The 20,589-nt window shown below is 43.5% G+C and overlaps 1 protein-coding gene across 5 annotated transcripts in view; it reads right to left on the reverse strand.

Annotated features, from left to right (window-relative positions):
* Nucleotides 1–20,210, reverse strand: part of ARB2A (ARB2 cotranscriptional regulator A) — a 422,320-nt gene extending 402,110 nt beyond the window's left edge. For all 5 annotated transcript variants that reach the window (XM_075593131.1, XM_075593147.1, XM_075593126.1 and 2 more), the window contains exon 1: nucleotides 19,858–20,210. The gene's annotated coding sequence lies outside the window, so the exon portion shown is untranslated. The remainder of the gene's footprint in view (nucleotides 1–19,857) is intronic.
* Nucleotides 20,211–20,589: the final 379 nt, after the last annotated feature.

Genomic DNA, 20,589 nt, shown 5'->3' on the forward strand with positions numbered 1-20,589 from the left:
GCTTAAACCACAGAGTTCCGTTTACAATACTAAATAGAAATGTAAATAATGGCCTTACAATCTCGTGGTATGATGGGAGATATACTGTACAGAGACAGAAATATTAACACAAGGCACAGAATGTGAATGCATCTATTTCTTGGTATTCTCATTCTACTGAATACGTCTTATTTATTTTGGAAAATATTTCACCAATAAATGAGGAAACCAAATCCAAAGTAAGCTGATCCAGGTGTTTCATTTATCTATAACAAGATGAAAGCAGGTACTTTATTATGTGCTGCTTTTAAAGCTGCAGACCAAGCAATATCCTACTGTACATGTTTTGTTTTTAAATAAATCAGTTCTGTCCTGAGAGAAAATACTTATTTACAAAGTCACACCCCCTTCCACTTCTGAAACAGGCTCTGTTTGAGCCCTGCTCTCTCTAGCAGTGCACCAATAGTATCTAGTGACTGCCTGGTCACATGATCTTCCCCACAGAACTTTGCATCTTTGGTCCACTTCTGCTGCAATGACAGCAATTTAGTGAACTCCCAAGCCGAATTTTCGCCGATCGATCACAGAAGAACGGATCGATCGGTAACTTGGCTAATTACTTATTGTGTGGATTGCATTGACGCACATATTAAAGGGAATTACAAAAAAAGAAAAAGAAAGAAAAAAACAGCAGCTTGGAGTGCTGCTTTAAGACAACATTTTAGTTTTCTTGAAATTATGTTTCAAAGACATATTGAGCTAAGAATTGCCAATAGTCAAGCTGAAGAAAGTTGGCCTGCTGCAAACTAAGGTCTGATGAAACATGCCTTAAGTTTTTTTGTATTACTCGGCTTCTAGAACTACCAGATTTTATGCTGCCGTGCTCTTCATCACCAACAGTTGTTCTGATTGCAAGTGAAGTTACATTTTACAATATAATTCGATCAAATAGAATTAAAAAAATGTTGTTAAATGCTTGTACTTGCCTGTTATTCGTCAACATATCAATCACCTGGTTTTAACCTATTAAGCATACTGTATCACTGTTATTTGTTTCATTTGGTCCCTAGGACTTAAGAAAGATGGGGTCAGAAACAAGCAAGCAATGCAGGAATCCACCACCCAATATATTAGGTACTAAACGGTTCTCAAAGAAATATACTTTTTCAATTTATATAGCATTATATACAGTACAATATGGGGGAGGAAGTCTGTACATTACATATAGTCAGGAAATCAGCACATACAGATGCGTGGAGTAATCAGTTTAAACTCTACAGGAAATAACTAGAAATATAACAAATTGGTTAGGAGATCATGCAGATGGAATGGTTTCCATGCTTGTCAGCAATAGGCAGCAACGTTGAGGAATATGAATGATAAAGTGTATATAGTGAAACAATGGAGACGGTGGAGAGGAGAAGAGACTATGCCATGGTAAAGTCACCAATCACACACTACAAGATAAGCAATTGGAAGGCGTTGCTTTCCCTTACAACACAAAGTTATTTCGTTGGTAAGTGAAGGAGAGGAGATGTACTAGGGCAAGTGTGAAAGATGAATGAGAAGATTTCTGTTTGAAGAATATTTTTCCAAAGCCGCTATGATGGAAGGTATGGAAGGGGTGAGTGTTTTAATCAAAGTCATGGCGAGCAAAATTGTTGGTGGTAATAAGAGCAACGCTGGTGTTGAAAATAATGCTGTGAATGGAGGGACTAACAAAGCTATAGGGGGAGCCAAGTACAGAGGAGGGTTGAAAGAGGAGATATAGTGAGTAAGAAAGACAAGCCTGCCTTTTGAATGGTGAGAAGGGCTAGATTAGAGCTGCCAGTGTAGAAAATAACTAATATTATAATAATAATAATAATTCTATAGAAAATAAATATAAAAAGAATAGAGAGAATAGCATAGACTCGTGCTGTACAGAAGCAGAAAGGTGCATCGAGGAGTAGATTAAGCCCCTAAACGAGACATTGGAGGAGTGACTAGACAAAAGACAAGAAAAGAAAAGACACTAAGACACAACAGTCTCAAGAAGCCACAGAGAGTGAAGGATTCAGAAAAAGAGGCGGTCCACTGTGTATCATAGAAATGTTGGATAATGAGAAATGTAATGTGACAAGTAAACTTGGCAGTCAGGAGACCACTGGTGTCTATAGTGAGGATGGACTCAATAGAAAGAAAATCCATTGTGAGGCTAAAAGCAATCCACTGATCTTCAGGGCTTGGCACAAATTACATATACCATATGTAGTTAGAGCAGGAACGTGGGAACAGAATCAAGTAGCAGCAGAAAGAGCAGCCAATAGTTGCTCTCAGTAACTGGAAGCTACGGATCATGACGTTACACAGTGTGCGGAACAGAAGTAGGACACAAGGGACTTGGGGCGAAAGATATGTCAAGATATATTGTAGCAATGGTATCAATTTGTGACCGATTTAGATTTAGGGGTTAATAGCTAACCTAAGATAGTATGCTTCAGACTTTCCAATATTTCAGTCACAAGGACTGAATTATGTAACGGTTCTTTGAAAAATGCACAACGGCAGCACTTTATAAGAGGCGCTGGAATAATTTTATATCTTATGAAAATGTGTAATACATATATTTTTCCAAGTGAGAGATGAGTAGGAAAAAGAATCTGAGATATCAAATCAAGAGGATTTGTGTGGTTAACTTTCAAGCACCGTTTGTGAGATACATTAAACCCTGAAGTACTCAACTGTACTCATGAGAAAATTCATATTTTATGCTTGAAAAAGAATATAATATGTCGATTAAATACTTCTCAGTGCACGGAGAAGAGCCAAAAGTTGAATACGAGAAAAGAAAACCCTTAGAAAACAAAAATAACCCTGCCATTTTCTAATCATGGCAGAGACCCGGAAAATTGGGGAAGTGATTTTTGATAGTAAAGCAGAACCCCGAACTATTTATTTCAATTAACACTTCACAAGGGAGGTCTTTTATTTCTATGTAATTTGTAACTAAAACTAGTCTACGAAATCAAATCCGTATATAAAATAATCTCAAAACCTAGAAAAACTAATAGACATCGCTTCAATAAAGTCTAGATTATCCACAAGCGGGGGTGGACAAATATGTTAAAATCTTAGGAGCTGGCTAGAATTTTTAGCAGTGAAAGTTTGGTAGAGCAGCAGGGGGGTGGGGAGGGCTTGGTGGCTCTGTATGTCAGCGTATATATTTTTGGCACAGAGACTAACACACTCATCCTCTCATTGACACTCAGCAGCACACTGAAACCCCTCCCCTCTAACATTATTGAAGCAATGGCAGGCAGAGTCCTGGAGCTCTGCCTGCCTCCACGCTCCACTAACCTACGATCTCCCTTCTCCCTCCCTCACTTTTCCCCCACCTCCCGGACTGAGCGGTTCAGTGCTGACTGTCCTGTCAGTCACCGCAACAGCGGTCACAGCACGCCTGATCCAGCTTTGATGTCGCGTGCTGAGTGACAGGTCACTAAGCTCGGCTGCTCCACAACAGGCGCAGGGGCAACATTTTAGGCGCCCAGGCAAATTCTGTCCCTGATCTATCGTATATAATAAAAGACAGAAGGGCTCAATCTATATTATTATATTATAAAACGGAAACTTACATTTGTACGTGAACATGTGAAAACTTCACTATCTAGTTCAAACCTTGGGAGCAATCAAACATTGTTTTCATGAAAACAAATACTGAAGCAAATTATCTCAGAGATAATAACTAGTTTAATTACGTTAGATTAAAATATTGAAAACCTTGACTGTTGGTGGCTATTGAGGACTGAACTGGAGTCCTGATTTAGTACCAGCACTACCCCTTTGCCAACTACCACTGGCGCATGTAGTGTCCAAATACCTCTTGCTCATCGATCATTCTACAGACAGTACCCTGTTCTTTAATATTCAGTAAGCAAGTTATTTTCACTAAGATCACGGATCCTGACACCATCTCACTTCTGCAGTTTCGGTGCGGTGATATTTTCTGAAGCCCGACTGATTTTTGTCCACAATGTTATTGTTTGCTAAGAGGGCTTTTAGTTGGAGCTCTATCACTTTTTCAAGGACCTAAAAAAGGAATGTGAGGTTGAAAACAAGACTAAAACCGTTTATGTCGCAGGTATCTCGTGTCAATTTTTTTAGACTGGTTCACACTAACACATACATAAAGAGAAAGAATCGCTGTAAACAAGCACTCTTCCTCCACTAGTTATAAATAAAGTTTATTGTGATAGTGAGGCAAACAAACACGAAACTAAAACCTACTTGATGCTAATGTGCTAAATGTCCGTTACATGTGCACAATGTGTGAGGAATATAGTATTCCACAGAATTGTGCACCAGATCTAAATACACGGTTGGTGATTAGGGCTATATGAATCAAGAACAATTCGAGGTATACCTTGCACCCCTGATATTCCGGGGTACAAAAGTAACAATTACCCTCACACATTGTGCACATGTAACGGACATTTAGCACATTAGCATCAAGTAGGTTTTAGTTTCGTGTTTGTTTGCCTCATTATCACAATAAACTTTATTTATAACTAGTGGAGGAAGAGTGCTTGTTTACAGCGATTCTTTCTCTTTATGTATGTGGAAATTTGCTCATTCCCTCAGCACCCCCTCCATTACACAAGTAACTCTTTAGCATCTCATCAGGCAGTGCGGTATCCATCCCCCCCCCTTTTTTTTTGTGGTTCACACTAAGGAAGATTTTCGGCTGGTCTGTGAACTTGCTCTGACCTAAGGATGGGCCTGTGGAATCAGAATGGACAGGGATCTAGGTCACGGTGCTGGTCTGAGGAAGAGCTGGATTTTACATAGTTTCATTGAGGGCCTGACCACAACTATTTCTGTACCCAAGTTTTTATGTCTGATAAACTTTAAGAAGGTTAAAATTACTGATAGAACCGATATATTAATGATATAATTTTTTATTGCGTGTTGTATACATGTTATGCTCGTAACTTTGTGTACCCACAACATGTCTTCCCCTCCCCCCTTCATATTTTATCACTTTATATATTATATTTTACGGGGGGAGGGGGAAATGACAATACATGTAACCCAAGTGTTATCTCTACATATCCGATCAATTAACTAATTAGAAGGATGAGGGCAATGGCCTCTTTAATGCGCATTTTAGTCATCGGCATGTCCTAAACCTTTTATTGTATTGGCAATGTATTTGTTACATAGAACAGTATTTATATATGAATACATATTCTTTTAGTTTTGATAAACATTTGTAACTCTGCACTTGTTTTTAAATGTATCACAACTTAGGCCTCATCCAGGGTGGGAGCGCGCACCTTTGCGCTCGAGCGCCGTGATGTCATGCACTGGGCAATTCCTGGCCAGTTAGTTGCGCGCGTAGGAGGGGGGGGTGCCTGTGATGTCACGTGAGCGGTTCGCCCTCATTTGCTGAATCGCGGACGTGAACAGGGCAAGGGCGACAAATACAAAAATATTGCACAGCTTGGACACAACAATTTACTTTAATTGTTTTCCTCGCTCGCGAGCTCTCAGCCTGGACGAGGCCTTAGAAACCTGTGTTTTGGTGAATAAAACCTGGAGACACTATACTTAATGTATTTCTAAACCATCATAAAGGAGGAATCCATGCAATATCCTACATGGGGGTTTTTTTTGTTTGTTTTTTAAATAAAATCAGTCCTGTAGTATTAGATAATACTTACTACATTTTCTTTTTCTTTAAATTAATCTCTTAATGCCATTTTTAATAAGTTTTAATATATTGAGCATCCTTTGATTTGTATAGCAGGTTTTAGCACACTTCCCTAGCAGTGCAAGATATGTGCAACACTATTCTGTTTTATCATTTGTTGGCAATATTCCCAGCAGTTTGGGCTGCAAACTGCAATAATAGATCATGTTACCTTAGTAATATAAGAATACATTGTCGCTGCTGAGGTTCACTGACTGAAGGATAGATTGAATCTGAAAGGCAGCCATTTAGTAAAACCTGAGAAGCAAGATTTTGCTGATCAATTAATTCTATCGTGATCGATCAGCAGCTTAGGTTCAATAAAGGTAATCAAAGGCTGCATGTGTTTTTAAAAAAAAAAAATGTTTTAAATGCCGCTAGGATTGAGTCTTTAAAAAGTAGATAATTACATAATTTAGGTTCTTATACATGCCACACCTCAACTGCACAAATTCATTCTTAATTAATACATTTATCTGAGGCACATACGCTCACAGTAATGCCATCTCTCTTGGGATCACCAAGCTTAGAAGGAAAATACTTATCTTCAAACCCATAAAAAGCAAGCAAAGAAATTATTTATATACTATATATTTTCCTATTTACTGTCAAATCTTTTACCTGTTTTTACCTTTCCTCAACTTTTAGCGACAAACACAATTCCCAAACCTCCAGCACTTTCCATGGACTGAATTCAATCCACACACAACACTCTTATGATTGATAAATAAGACTCTTAGAGTACTGTACCCTGTTCCGTGGTGGCTGGCATCTCCTCTCAGTAAGTGGCATAGACAATCTAGTGCCCTCTATCTCCTCATTTACTCAGGGAACTCTAAACAACTTGCAACAACACAACTCTAATGAGGCTCAACGGGCAGAGAAGGCAGCAGTTATTCCTAATATGCGGAAGGTAAATTGCTCACCAAGCAATGCGAGTTTCACCTCTAAATATATACAGTTGATATGTATGCAAGTTATCACAAATGGGGATGAGGTTCTAACTTTGGATGCACTTCATCCCATTAAAATACCAATGTATTTTATTTTGTGATCAATTTTGCAAGCCGATCCTTTGTTTAACACTGGCTTACCCAGACCCTCAATTAAAAACATGCTGCTGCTTTTAAATGCAGTGTAAGTAGCAGGTGCAAGCAGCAATGTAGAAGCTTCATTCCTCTCTACAGAACCATATCATTAGGCCAGTGGCTCACTCACAATCGGGACAATCAGCTAAACGCTGCAAGGAATCCTACATAGAATTCAAAGCTCTGGGATTATACATTTCCAAATTACTGGCACAGCAGGGCTGCTTTATAAAAGTAGGTGCCAGCACAAAACATACCTCCCACTATGAACCTAAAAACCTAATTACAAAAATAAAGCACAGCATGCATGAAAATATTTAACTTTCCAAAGATTCACAAGACTTTGCAGGGGTCCCTATGTTTTGTAAACTACACAGTATTTAAGCATGGATGTGTATATCTTCTGTGTGTCTGGAAACACAAATAATGCAGCCTACCACATGGGCACATACCGGTATTATGCATCATCTATAAATGTATATCACTCATCGTTAAAAAAGAACAACTGAAACGGAGGTTCTCAAACTGTGCTCTACAAACCACTGGTGTCCCCAGACTGGTAATCTACAGAAACCCTCCAAATTACTCCATATAGCTCTCTCCTTAGTTCTGTGAGAGACTGCTATTTAATATGCACATGCAATATATGTAATGCCAACATGACATAAAATACACCGCTTAATTAAAGACGAGTAATAACGGAGGTCTCCAACACTTACTAACCCTGAAAAGGAATTATAAAGAAAATATGCCTAATATACAATAGAATACTAGTCCCATTGAGCAACTTCCGACTGGGTTTATAATAAAAGGAAAAACATGATTACAAAATACAGTATGTGAATTAAAATCCCTAAAGGGGTTAAAAAGAAACAAACTGGACACTCGACAAAACATTGACCCTACATTAAGGTTTGTAGAGACACATTTGGATCTGAGAAGAGATGTTAATCCTCTCATTAAAGGATGTCATGAGATAAGAAGGGGCTGTCTCCGTCCTACGGATGTATTTGATAATATTTCAATGTGGTTTTAAATGTGCATTCATAAGCTTCTGCCATGTTCAATCAGGCGATTTTATCTCTCTTGAAAATTAACATCTGACAACTAAACCATTTTTGAATCAAGTGTCAACATTGCAATTTATAGAAATACAGAAGCAAGCACAATCGTGCAATGGTTGTGCTGCTCCTATCTATGCCTCTCCTTTCTCCTGTCCAGCCCTCTGACAACAAAACATAGTATGCAGATGCAGCAGAGTCCCCTTACCTGCCTCTGGTGCGGGGATCTGCCCGGCTATTGCCGGAGCTCCACGCGATCGGGAGTGTGGGGGCGGCCATGTTTTGTTAGGCGAGCATGCGCAGTGTCATGAGTGCGGCGGCCATCTTAGAATGGCTCCGCATATGCAGCAGTGGGTCCACATGTCCCAGAATCCTCAGGTGGGAGGGAAATACAACATGGGGCTGTCCCAGCCAATGGGACTCTGGCAGAGGAGGAACAGGATATCCTCCGCGGGTGCAGAGCCCGCGAAGTCAGTCTAGTAGGAGCCGGCAGAGAGGACGGATGCATCAAGGGTGCCAGTAGCCCCTGACTAGGACAGAACTCTGCCCCTAGACCCCAGTTAGGCCCAGAGACACCTGAAGAGCAGTATTGCAGGTAAGGCCCCAGATAGGGACTCTACCCCTTATTAGTATTGTTGCGCCGGTGGTGGACGGCCATGCGGCGACATGCGGCCTGGGACCAGGAAACAGGACCCTGAGACACTCAGGTGATGCACTCCACCTGGAGCTCACCCCACGAGGCGGATCAGGACCCTTAGGAGAGAGATTTGAGTTGGAGGCACTGCGACGTGGGACACACTCCAACTCATCGCGACAAGCAGCACCTGGGTACTGGAGTAACCAGGCAGGTACCCAACGTGCACCTACATCCACAGGGGCTAGCGCTACCTCACACTTGGGTGGGGACTTGCTGGGACAGGACCACAGGGGTATTGGTGCCTCGGCACCCTCAGTACTTTGGGGGAACCGCTAAGTGTTGGGTCATTGATGTTATCTGAGGGTACAGTTATTGTGTGTCATATGTGTGTAGTATTATGTATAGTAAAGCTTAGTTATATACTTGGTGTGGTGTATTACTATGTGTTGGTTCCTGTAAGGGGTTATTCCGCCAATGCTGGGATCCCTCATAGGTGGAGGCGCTGCACTGCAAGGAGAAAGAGCTCACCCCAGGCTCCCAGCGGCAGAGGCCTCCTGTGAGCAAACAGGTACAGCAGCACACACAGTTTCCCTTAGGCATAGGGAAAGGGGGCCACACATAAATAGGATTATCATTCCAGCACTGAAGCAATTCATAGGCTGCAGTAAAAAGAAAAACTATTTTCAAGCACACTGTACACAATTTTATTTTCACGAGTGTTGTTGCGAGTTAAGTGGGACGTGGGAATGCTTATCTAAACTTGTTACCAGCATTAGTGCATTTTGGTACAGGAAGGGACTGAACCTATCATGACACTTTAAAGGGGCAGTCCCACATAGCAGATCACAAAACACATTTTTGTAACAACTAACTGTAGGTCCAGATTCACAAAGCTCCGTTGTGTCACTTAACATAAAGTCACGTTAAAACAACAGTAACAGTGCATCTTCAAAGGACAATAACATGAAGTCACATTTTCTCTTGTAAACCACACAACGTTAACTATAACAGCCGTTAATGATATGCAAATGAGGCCTTAACATAACATTGCATTCCCACTAAAGTCTGTCAAGGTTAATGTGCAGACATTAGTTAGTTAGGCCATACCGTACTTGTTGTTACTCACATCCAGTCCCTCAAATAGAGCTGTCATAGGGTCTGGGATGGGTGTTTGCCACAGTTATGAGCTAACCAACATAACATTATTTCTTTCTCCTCTCCCCTTGAGCCTTTTCAGGGAGTAAACGCCAAGATACACTTACCATCACATTATTGGAAGATAACCCAACGTAATGCTACAATAACGTGGCGGTAAGCCTATGCTGATGCGATGTAGAACAGCTGTTTCTGCATATAAATGAGCTTTAAGGATATGCGTTACCCTCAAACAGAACGACGGTTCCTGCTTTAGGTTATGTTAGGGGCACGCGCCCCCCAGGGGGGACGGGAGATTTTTCGGGGGGGGGGGGGAGGAGGGGCGTGGCAGTTGCAGAGGCCCCGCGCTCTTCCCCAAGGTATTTAAATTAAATTCCATGGGATCGCGTGAGGCCTCTGCAACACTCAATGTACTGTAACTTGATTCTGCCGGCTTCAGGACCGGTCTCCATGACTACATGGCGTCAAATGACGCAGCGGGGTCATGTGACGTGACCCCGCAGCGTCATTTGATGTCGCATCAAGGTAAGGGGAGGCACGAGCACCGGGGGAGGTAAGGCAGGGGGGCGCAGCAACAAACGTTTGCGCTCCCCTGGGTTATATCATGCTATGAATCTTGATTTCGCTTTGTGGATCTAGCCCTTAATGTAATCCGCTTCCTTAAATAGATTCAATAACCTTAAAAATGACAGTTTGACCAATTTGCATTGGGTTCAAAATAAAATTGATCTCTTTTCTACTTAACTGCTCAATTGAAGCAAAGGAATAATGTATCTCTCTGGCTAATGGTAGCTTCTTAATGACTATACGAGCAACATACAAAACAAAAGCAACAATTCACCTCTAGTTTTAAGAAGTCTTATCCCCAAAAGGCATTTAATAATGAACTAATTGTGGAAACCCTGCTTACCATGGAAAAGTGAAAAATGTAACAAATGGTTTTTTTTAAATACTCGCCCTTTTGAATTAAGGCACATTAAACATGCCCTTGTCCGTAGTACACTTTTTAGCTCAGAGCACCTAACAATGATTGCTGTCCTGCTAAACTCCAATGAAAGGGAAATCTTATCTGCTTTCTTGCATTGTATTTTCATAACTGTGACAAGAATGCAGCAGCAGCAGCAGAAGTTTCTACTGAGATGATACAACTCAAACCTCTCAGTGCCCTCTAGCTATGAACAGGTCAAAGAGAACTGCACCAACAGAACCTTTCCAGGTACACCATGTCAATTTTATGTGACGTCTGACCCAACTGCCCTCTAACCCACATTAAATAGGGAAAAATTAGCCTTTCCCTACAGCAGTGGGACCTCTACTGCACTGTGATATGATCAGAGGGCAGAAGGGATGGGAAATCAGGGTTAGCAGATTTAATTACTGTTGCAATCCAATAATATCTTCTTTCAATTCCCCATGTAGAATAGAAATAGACCAAGGCAACACACCCCATTTGAAATAGCTATTCCTTTCTGTGGTGGAATCGGATTTCAAAACACTTCAATATTTGTAATATTCTGACATTTATATGTGGAAAGATAGGGTTGCTGACCTGTCTGAGACATGCAAATCCACCACAAGTGGTATTTTAATGTACTGTATGTATGCATGTCTTTATTTATATAGCGCCATTAATGTACATAGCGCTTCACAGCAGTAATACACGTGACAATCATATAGATAACAAATAATACAAGTAACAGGTCATGTGAATAAGTGCTTCATACATAAAAGTAACATTTGGGAAGAGGAGTCCCTTCTCTGAGGACTGTACATGCATATGTAAAGATAGCAGGCTCAGTTCAGACACTGCTCTGACTTATTGCTTGTCTGCCTTTTGTTTACTCAGATTAATGTTAAGTTACAGCACCTTTTACAGGCATACCCCGCATTAACATACGCAATGGGACCGGAGCATGTATGTAAAGCGAAAATGTACTTAAAGTGAAGCAAAACCTTTTTCCCCACTTATCGATGCATGTACTGTACTGCAATCGTCATATAAGTGCATAACTGATGTAAATAAAGCATTTGTAACAGGCTCTATAGTCTCCCCGCTTGCGCACAGCTTCGGTACAGGTAGGGAGCTGGTATTGCTGTTCAGGACGTGCTGACCGACGCATGCGTGAGCTGCCGTTTGCCTATTGGGAGATATGTACTTACTCGTGAGTGTACTTAAAGTGAGTGTCCTTAAACTGGGGTATGCCTGTACTTACTATCGAGATAACTAATTTATTTACATGGTATGCAAACCAAAGCTGCATAGTGAACTATAAATGCAGGTCTGTAGTTTTATCACTATACATACAAATGTGTAAGTGCTAGTTTAATGTTGACATCTCATACTGTAGGACAGTGGTGTTCAGGCTGTGTCCCGTCGAACCCTTGGGTTTGTGCAGGTTACCAGGGGGTAAACATTTGGTAATAGAGAATCTTTGACTCTTCAAGAACAAATATTATTTGTCATATTTGTTTATTCATAAAAAAAAAACTGTGAATATAACACTAATGTTATAAAATAAAAACAGCTTTCTATACTATCTAATTTATATGCCCATAAGCCCCACCGCCACAACTGCATTTTCAGGATAAGTACAGTAGCCTGGGGTTCAATAAAGTCACAATATATTTTAAGAGGTGTTACAATTCATTCTTGAAGGGGTCTGCAGTTCTCAGAAGGTTAAAAACTATTATAACGTGATGACGTTACAATATGAAAACACTGGGCCATTAAACACCTTTGTCTTAAAATGATATTAACAAACTTTATAACAGTTTTTCAAATGTAGACAAAAAAGCCTCCAAAGAGCAAATTTTAAACAAAATGATGCGTTGCTTGAGTTGCCGCACACACAGCCACCCAAGGTGCCAGGCGGCGCTCATGCCTAGAATCAGCGCCACCTGGTGGACTCCTGGCAAGTCGCGACGGGGAGGCGCGGCCACGACATCACGTGGCTGGTTCGCCCTCATTGGCTGAACCGCCGCCGTAACGTGGCCAATGCTCGGCCGCCGCGCCAATAGACAAAGATCTTGTCTTTTGGCAAAGGCGGTTCCACATTGCGCCTTGTGCGCTCACGCACACACGCCGACTGGGGCCTGCCCCATAGAGGGCCGTACCTTGTGTGCGGCGAACATGCCATCGCGCGCGCAGCTGTGACCAATGGGGGCGAAGCCTTAGGCTGCGGTCCCAGTCACTGCCACAGCGCACGGCTCGGCGTGCGCTGTGCGTGTAAGCAGCGCCCCTCAATGGGGGAGGGCCCAGTACGCACCTTCACGCTGAAGGTGCAGCCGCGCCGTGCTGCAGGTTTTTTTTTAACTCAATGAGGGCGAACTAGCCGCGTAATGTAATGGCCACGCCCCTGCAAATCCCCTCCCACGCCCCCTCCCGTCGCAAGCTCCCTCTCTCCCTGTCAGACCGCAGATCACGGTTAGCGCTGTGCACGCGGTTTGCCCCCCCCCCCCCCCGGGTGCGCGTGTTACAGACATTACTGGGACCGCAGCCTTAGGGGAGGAAAGAATGCTGCAGCAATGCCAATGTTGCACTGATCAGGGTAGAACAAGCAATGTTTAGACACTTCCCAATTGCGGTCATTTCTACCAGTGCAGATCATATTGCTGCAAAACACAATACTACACGTGGACTTCACAACAAAATGTGGGATTGTGATGCAAAAATGGGAAAGTGAAGGTGACTTAAATTTATATTATATATATTTTTTTGCTAGCTGATGGGATCTACTTTTTTTTTTTTTTAAATCAGTGTCATTCTGCCTTTAGAGGCACAAACTCACCCAGTGCTAAGTATAAATATGCATCTGCCTCTGCAATATTTATTGGCATTGCAGTAAAATTAAAGCACTCAGCTAAAAGTAAGCAAATGCACGTTTTATATTATTTTTTACAATTTCTGGCATTTTCATTCTTTTCCATATTTTGGCACTAAAATCGAAACCAGAAATCCACAATACACATTGAATTGCCGGTTAGCTTTGCATTTGGCAGCGCTTGAGGTTCATACTTGGGTCACGCAAGAATGATTCCAAAGCTGTAGAGGTCAAGTGAGCTATAAAGCGAGCATTAGGACATTCACTATGCTGGCCATCTTCACCAGGCACGTCAGAAAAAACTATATTAAACAAGTATGAAATGGAAAATTACCAGGGGGTTTCACATTGAATTAAGTAATCAGGATTAAAGCAAATGCAATTTACAGAAAATAAATTTAAAAAAAACTATGAAAAGTGGAACTGCCCCATTAATAGTGCTGGATAGGGTTCATAATTCATCAGAAATGAAGCTCAAGTGCTTTGCGGACTTCAGTCTAGAGTAGAGATGGGCATCTCCAGTGCGCAAGGGCCACCAACAGGTCTTCAGAATATCCCTGCTTCAGTTTTTGATGGAACCACCTGTGCTGAAGCAGGGATATCCTGAAAACCTGACCTGTTGGTGGTCCTTGAGGCCTGGAATTGCCTAACCCTGGTCTAGAGGTATAGATGCATATGATCTACGTGTTACGTTCTTCATGAAAATTGCATAAAGCAGGGGTGCGCAAGATTTTGTAGCGGCGGTGCAGATTGAAACAGGGTGGTGATAGAGGCAGGCGGGGGGAGATAATGGAGGTAAAGCAGAATGGCTAGGGAGGAGCGCACCCAAGCGGTCCGACCCAGAAGTCTTTCTTATTTGAAGTGTCTCTCCGGCCGTCCTGCTCTGCCTCGGTGCAACTCCTAACTCCTCTGCTTCACTCTGGTGGCCCCTGCTGCTGCTGCGTACCATCATCTTCCCCCGTCTGCCTCTGTCACTACCCTGTCCCACAGGTAGGCATGGAGGAGGGGAGGGGAGGAGAGCTGGAGGGGATGTCCTTATCTTGTTACTAAGACAATAAGGTTCAGAAGAGCCTCAACGATTAGGCCTCGTCCAGGGTGGTGCTGAGCGGGTGCGCGCGCTCACGCTGGACACGTTGCTCAGCCGCTTGCCGAGCCAGCAAAATTGATTTTGCTGCTTGCAAGCCCGTCACGTGAGCGGTTCGCCCAATGAGGGCAAATCAGCTCCGTGACGTCGTAGACGAGCGCGCACCTAGCTGGCCAGGAATCGCCCGGCCAAGCAGGGCGCAGCGCTGGAGTGCCAGTTTCCACCCTGGACGAGGCCTAATTCACTAATCCAAGACTTTGGGGTCTTCTGAGGCACGAAGCGCCTTTAAAAGTCTTCCAAGCAATCACAACAAGCTTTTGTACACACAATACTATAAATGGCAGAGAAAATGTACACGGTCAATGATCTCAAGGAGTGAGAACGGGAGTGCAGGGTAGGAGGAACATGCTAAAATGGTGACGAGGGTCAATTTGCACCATTACAGCTAAAGATGAGGTGACTTGTCTTCTGCTGAATATACTAAACTCTGAAATGGGGTGTTGCGTTCCCCACTCCCTCTAATCATAGGGGGAGCAAGGAAACACTGGGGTCGTGGCTCAGATATCCGGGTCCTTTCCCAGGCAGGTACAAGGGACTAATCCTAATAAGGGAGGTGGGTCGCCAAAAAAGAATGGCAGCCTCCCAAATGTAATGAACGTGAAACCCTAGAAGTGGTTTGTATCTAATTTGAAGCAGCTATTCTACAAATGTCATGGTTTGTTGAGACGATAAAACTGCACAGTTTGTAATCTTATAAAATTGGTCAATAAACGCATTTTCATATATTTAAGGTGGAGTCATGAAGTAATCCACACAACACAACACTTTACACAGACCATCAGCTCACACATGGCCCATATTACAAGTGTATATGTTTTCTTTTTCATGGACTTGCAACCACATTATTTTCCTCTTGTACAGTACAGTATATGCACAAGTACACCTAAGTGTTACCTAAATTAATTTACAATACTTTGCTTGGTCGGGCAGTACTACCTAGTAGCTGCGACCAAAACCATAGGGGTAAATTCTATATAGTCCGGCTGGGTTGTTTTCTAACAAAAATCCCCATAGACTTCAACAGGGATTATCAGGTCAAAAATGGCCCGATCTTTCACTTCGGACTACATAAAAGTTACTCCATAATGGGTTTATATAATGTTGTACCACATCTTTCAGATAAGGCAGTGGTACTCAACCTTTTATGAGCACAGGCACCCGTGCTTGTCTGTCCTTTTTCGCTCACAAGCACCACACTCGCCCTCCTTCCTTTTCACATGCTCAAAACCACCACAACACACTCCACATTCACCTCTTTTGTCACACTTCATACCCACCCTTATTCTCAGCAAACTCTGCATTCAACCTGTCCGGTATTCATCCCCACTCTCTATTCCACACTCCCCCCCCCCCTCCATTTACTCAACATTCCACTAACCACAAAAAAAAAATATTATATATGTCACACAGAGCCATGATATTCTAGCCCCAAACAAAGCCCTCGCCTCCGCCCTACACACCTAAAACACATAGGCAGCTCAGCTCCCTGATGTCTGGAGACAGGGAGGTTGCAATCCGCCTTTCCTCCCTCTGTGCCGGCCTGAGAGGCAGATCCCAGCCTCTGTCTCCAGAAAGCACTGGACACTCAAGCTGAGCACTCAGCAGTGTTCCCACTACAAGCCATGGCACAGGGTCGCTGCACAGCAAGATACTACGGCACCCTGGCTGAAAAACAGAGATAAATCATATTGTCTGATGTACATTCAAGAGATGTAAACCATAGACTAAAATTACCAAAAGTAGCCATTTCATTTAGTTTTATTACATGTAAGTCTGGTGGTTTTACAGATTTGCCATTTTTATTTTTTTTTAAATCTTTCCTGAATCGGCGGGTTCCCCAAAGCTCATTGATGGGCCCCCTACGTCCAGGGGCCCCCTACATCCAGGGACCCCCCCTGGTTCAGGATAGTCAGGAGTCTGGGGGTCCGCCGGCCAAACTGGGAAAACAAACTCGCCGGCAGGTTCAGGGCTCGCACCAGACATCAGGGGACAACTCGAATCAGGTTAAGAGTTAAAAATACACAGTCCCGGCAAGCTCAAAACGCAAACCCACTACACTATATTCGGGTTACCATACGTCCTTATTGTCCCGGACATGTCCGGCTTCTTCATTAAGCTCGACGTCCGAGAGGAATTTTGAAATGTCTGAAAACGTCCAGGATTTCCAGTCACTCCTGCGCGAGCACCGGTCGTGCGCGAACGAAAGTCAACCGCACATGCGCGAGCGATGCAGTCAGCACTCGCCGCTCTCGTATATATGCAAATGTTGTCCTCTTTTTTTAAATAAGGACTTATGGTAACCCTACACTATATTCGATTTGTGTCAGTAGGAGTGATACTGGGAGTGACCTCGTGTATACAACAGAAGACAAAAAAAAACCCAGTGCTACATCCAATATGAAAAATTATATAGTTAGATACTATCTGTTTTTCTTCTCATGAATCAGGGTCCTTTAATTAAACTTAAATCCTTTGGCCAAAGCATTACAAGCCTGCAAACACGACAGCCTTTTCTGCAGGTCCAACACAACCTGAAAACATGCTCTTCACCTCTCTTCTGGTATGTCATGCGGTTAATATAATTGATATTCTGTTCCCTCATTGTACTGCGTTGCAGAATGTGTTGACACTTATGAATAAATGATAATATCACATGTAGCAGAGACCCCCTCCTTACCTCCAGTGAGGGGGAACTGCTGGGTTGCCCGCTGGAGCTCCGCCTGAGTGGGAAGTGGCGGCGGCCGTTTCGGACTACCGCGCAAGCGCAGTTGCGATCGGAGGGGTGACCATCTTGGAATGGCTTCAAAAGCCCATAAGAGACTACAATTGCCTGAGTACTTTGTGGGAATCGAGCGGTGGCCATCTTAGACTGGCTCCGCATAGCCTGAAGCGGCACTATGAGTCCCAGAATCCTCGGGGGAGGGAGATCAGGTGGGCTATCCCAGCCAATGGGAATGAAGCAGCCTAAAATTAACAGGATATCCTTTGGGACAAGGAGCCAGCGTGCTCAGTCAAGATGGAGGCAGCATCCAGGAAGCAGTGCTCCCATGGATTAGGCCTATGGCGTGCCCCCCAGGCAGGCCCTGAGCCACCCCAGCGGAGTGTTGCAGGGAAAGCCCCAGATAGGGACTCTTCCCCTTTAGTGCTATAGTAGTACTGCTGCGCTGGTCACCGGACGGCCACGCGGTGCACTGCAGCCTGGCACTAGGCCACAGCACCCTGAGACATTGTGTGAGACCCTCCGGCTGGAGCTCACACTGAGAGGAGGATCAGGACCCTTAGGAGAGAGGGGATTTGTGTTGGAGGCCCCGCTACTTGGGATCCGCTCCAACCCATCGCACCAAGCAGCACCTGGGTACTGGAGTACCCCGGCAGGTACCCAACATGCAACTATATCTACAAGGGTTAGCGCTACCTCACATTGGGGTGGAATTGCTGGGACAGGACACCAGGGGTTATTGGTGCCACAGTACCCTCAGTACTTTGGAGGAAGCACCACGTGTTGTCACTGTGTTATTGTGGGTACCGTTTATTGTATTCTGTGTTTAGAGTGTGTACAGTAAAGCTTAGTTACATACATACGTGTGGTGTATTACTCATTACTGTATATTGGTTCTTGTCAGGGGTTATCCCGCCAACGCTGGGATCCCACCTGGGTGGAGGTGCTGCACGCAAGGAGAAAGAGCTCACCCCAGGCTCCCGGAGGCCTCCTGTGAGCAACAGGTACAGCAGCACGCGTAGTTGCCCGCGTAGTTCCCAGAGGCATAGGGAAAGGGGGCTACACATAGATAACACTTTGTATCACACAGAAGCATAGGGCAGGTTGTATTCTGCACAGAACAGTTTTGCACATGGCAGACAGTCCTGTGAACCGTGAAGATATTCTGCACACACTTACATAGGGTATATCTGCTGAACACCGAAATCCGGGTGTCACTGTATGTTTCGGATTGTATAGCTTGCAGCTTACACTTCTATTCTCTCCAGCAGAGGGATTGCCTTTGCCATATTTTTACTGCTGACCTGTCACATTGAGTTACTATGGTTAACATATTTGAAAGATGTATGTTTCTATTGCAAAGATCTGCATACATGATTGGTGCTACACAAAAACTAAACAATTCTGGTTTTAGGTTGCAACCAGAAACTGCACTAACACCACCATCATTGTATACTTGTGGTTTTACCCGGAAACCTAGGAGTTCCACCTCCTCATTTATTTATTTATAAAATGATTTACCAGGAAGTAATACATTGAGAGTTACTTCTCGTTTTCAAGTATGTCCTGGGCATAGAGTTAAGATATAATACATGGTTACAAATACAGTTACATTAATGAACAGAGTGTACATTATATACAAGACATTGCATATATATCATAGCATCCCAGCGAGAGGTAGGAGACAAAGGCAACACATGGGTACTATGAAAACTAAAAATAAGTGCATCGATAAACAACAACTTCAAATGTGTCAATTTGTGTTCATTATCAAAACACCGATTTTTTTTTTTTTTTTAAATAAAAACACTGGAAAAACAATATACTATTAACCAGATCTTATAAAATAATAAGCACCCTAAACCGGAATCCCTAATAACACAGAATGCTATAACATTCAGCATTAAGAGCGTCATTACGCTGCAGAGAACAGCCCATGGTATCACACATACTGTATGTAGTGCATGCAGCCACTGCAGATCATGGTGTCACACATACTGTATGTAGTGCATGCAGCCACTGCAGATCATGGTGTCACACATACTGTATGTAGTGCATCCAGCCACTGCAGGTCATGGTGTCACACATACTGTATGTATTGCATGCAGCCACTGCAGATCATGGTGTCACGCATACTGTATGTAGTGCATGCAGCCACTGCAGCCCATGATGTCACGCATACCGTAGGTAGTGCATGCAGCCACTGCAGATCATGGTGTCACACATACTGTATGTAGTGCATCCAGCCACTGCAGATCATGGTGTCACACATACTGTATGTAGTGCATCCAGCCACTGCAGATCATGGTGTCACACATACTGTATGTAGTGCATGCAGGCACTGCAGATCATGGTGTCACACATACTGTATGCAGTGCATGCAGCCACTGCAGATCATGGTGTCACACATACTGTATGTAGTGCATTCAGCCACTGCAGCCCATGGTATCACACATACTGTGTGTAGTGCATCCAGCCACTGCCACACATCCTTACACGCGCGTGCGCTGCTCACTCACTCTGCCTCCCTGTTCGCGGGGGCGCTGCACAGCCTCCACGCGTGATCACCGCCACGTAGACCAAAGGGCAAAAAAAAAAAAATTCAAACGACAATAAAAAAACACTGCACTGTACTGCACAGGGTCCGGAGTGCACGCTGTCCACACACGCAGAAGATGGACAGGGAAAGGTTAATTAGCCGGGTAACCCGCCAGGGGGAGGGAGTGTTGCAAGACCACCTTCTATTTGGGTTTTATTTTGTTCAGTTACCATAAAAACCATAATAAAATCATTTAAAGGGCAGCTTATTTACTGAGCTACACAGAGTGGCAACACATTCATGTGAGAAGACCCGTCCGGAAGGAAGAGTAGGGGAGAGAATTTGCGTGCCAAGCCTCTATCTCATGCTCTCCGTTGATTTGCTGCCGTGAGTCACGTGCTTTTCCCTTCTCAGTCTTGAGTCTGTGATTTGCGGTCCTGCTTTTACCAGGCGCGCTGCAGTCAGCAGGACCGCCAATCCCAGCATTCCTCGCGCTCACAGCTGTTCATTGGTCATGTTGCCTGGTGACAAAGTCATAGACAACAGTGGTGCAGCTCTAGCTGCTCGGATGAGCTCCAGGTCGCGTGATGATTAATATTTGGGCACTGATAATCTGTAATCCCATTGATTAATCTGTAAAACATGTGTGAACTGGTTGAAGCAAACTATGAAATGATATGAGGGATATGTAGTGGAATTACCTCTCTATAGT

Source organism: Ascaphus truei, chromosome 1 (assembly GCF_040206685.1).
Source record: "Ascaphus truei isolate aAscTru1 chromosome 1, aAscTru1.hap1, whole genome shotgun sequence".
In the NCBI taxonomy this organism is placed as follows: Eukaryota; Metazoa; Chordata; class Amphibia; order Anura; family Ascaphidae; genus Ascaphus; species Ascaphus truei.